The sequence below is a fragment of the Laccaria bicolor genome, genomic scaffold, assembly GCF_000143565.1.
Source record: "Laccaria bicolor S238N-H82 LACBIscaffold_1 genomic scaffold, whole genome shotgun sequence".
Lineage (NCBI taxonomy): Eukaryota > Fungi > Basidiomycota > Agaricomycetes > Agaricales > Hydnangiaceae > Laccaria > Laccaria bicolor.
Window position 1 is genome coordinate 5,257 of NW_001889872.1, and position 2,444 is coordinate 7,700.

The following is a 2,444-nucleotide window of genomic DNA, read 5'->3' on the forward strand; positions in this document are numbered from 1 at the left end:
GGAGCGCAATCTCCTTCATGAACATGATGGTTGTACCAAGTGCCGTCGCTTCTACGCTGATCACAGGTCCCGTGATTGTCCTAACGGTTTCCCTGCTGGCAAGAACTATAAGACTCTAACTACCGCAGATGCTATGACTGCTAAGAAGGGCAAGGCAGTAGCTAAACCTACTACCAAGCCCGTCGCCGCTACCAGCGCATCCACCGAAAACATCGACTCCGATGACGACATCTCTGCGGCTGCGGCAATTTTACCCAACTCCCCGGGAGAATATAACTCCGATTCGGATGGGGGGGATTTGTCGCGTCGTGAGGTGAGTCCGCCGATCCGTGGCAAACATCTGGTTTGGAATTGCCAAGCACATAGCTTAATTGAGGATTTTCCAGTGAAAACACGCGCGTTGATTGACAACGGCGCGCACCTGGTCCTCATTCGCCCCGAGCTTGTAGAACGCCTTGGACTGAAAATGCATGATTTGGCAGAACCCGAACTCGTAGACGTCGCATTCAACAACCAGCAGAAGAAAACAAAACTGTACCATTATGTTAAATTGTCCCTCACTTCGTTAGACTCGTCTTGGACCTCGCGCACCGTTAGAGCCGTCGTCACTCCTGGCCTCTGTGCCCCCATTATTCTCGGATTACCCTGGCTCGTACATAATTCAATCGTTACAGACCATGCCGCTCGTACTTGCATAGATAAAAAGACTGCATATGATTTGTTGAACCCCCCCGTTATTAAACCGCCTCCACCACCGAAACCTAAGTTGAAAGACAGATCAAAATTACAAAGGCGGATAAAAAAGTAGTACTCGCTGAACTGTTAATGGTTTGCAATGATAGAATAAAACACCTTGGACTCAAACCTGAAAAGGTGAAGGATTTTGATGTCGTCGGCGCTGTCCGTGAGCGCATTGAAACGTTAGCTGCTATTGAAACCTTACGTTTGAGGGAACAAAAACTAAAAGCCGAATACCATGCAATATTTGAACCAATCCCCCATGTGGATGAACTGCCGCGCGAAGTGGTAGCTGAAATACATCTGAAAGACGCGGAAAAGACCATCAAATCACGCTCTTACCCTTCACCGCGAAAATATAAGGAGGCATGGCAAATTTTAATTCAACAGCATCTGGATGCCGGACGTATTCGCCCTTCATCTTCACCCTGTGCTTCTCCCGCATTCATAGTACCGAAAGCAAATCCTAATGTCCTACCGCGATGGGTGAACGATTTTCGTCAACTCAACGAAAACACGGTTACAGATTCACATCCTTTACCGCGAATAGACGACATTCTCACCGATTGTGCCAAAGGAAAAATTTGGGCCACAATAGACATGACAAATAGCTTCTTTCAAACGAGGATGCACCCGGACCACGTCCATCTCACCGCCGTGAACACTCCCTTAGGCCTGTATGAATGGCTGGTGATGCCTATGGGATTAAAAAATGCCCCGGCAATCCACCAGCGACGCGTAACCGCTGCCTTGCGTCAACTGCTGGGTAAATTCTGTCATATTTACCTGGATGATATCGTGATCTGGTCTAACACAATAGATGAACACGAGAAAAATGTGCGCGCTGTTCTCCAAGCGCTGCGCGACGCTCGTCTATACGTAAACCCAGACAAAACAAAACTATTCTGTACCGAGATCGATTTCCTGGGGCATCACATCAGCGCCCGTGGCATCGAAGCCGATGACAGGAAAGTAGAACGTATTCTATCATGGCCGAAACCAAAATCGGCCACTGATGTTCGCAGTTTTTTGGGCCTTGTGCGGTACATTGCCACCTTCCTACCAACAATTGCAGAGCACACAGGCATCCTCACGGAACTTACAACAAAGGAATCGGAAAGATTATTTCCACCATGGACACCCAGATTTCAATCTGCGTTTGACGCGATTAAAACAATTGTAACTGGCCGGGAATGCTTAACCACAATCGACTTCAATAAAATGCCGGACTACAAAATTTTTGTAACCACTGATGCGAGCGACAAAAGGTCAGGTGGTGTACTCTCTTTTGGCCCAACATGGGAGACAGCCCGCCCAGTCGCCTTTGACTCCATGACCTTCAAGGGAGCCGAACTGAACTACTCAGTACACGAAAAAGAATTACTCGCCGTCATCAGGTCTTTAAAAAGGTGGCGAGTGGACTTGTTAGGCTGTCCCTTCTTCGTTTATACTGATCATAAGACACTGGAGAACTTCCTTTCGCAAAAGGATCTCTCGCGCCGTCAGGCACGATGGATGGAGTTCCTATCCCAGTTTGATGCCAAGATCGTCTACATCAAGGGAGACGACAACACTGTGGCAGACGCACTCTCACGCCTGCCTACCGATGGTTGCAACACGTCGACAGCTGATGCCTCGGCAAGGCACCCTTACGATTTCTGCGAAGACGATGATACACTGTGCAGTGTCGCCTCCATATACCTGCC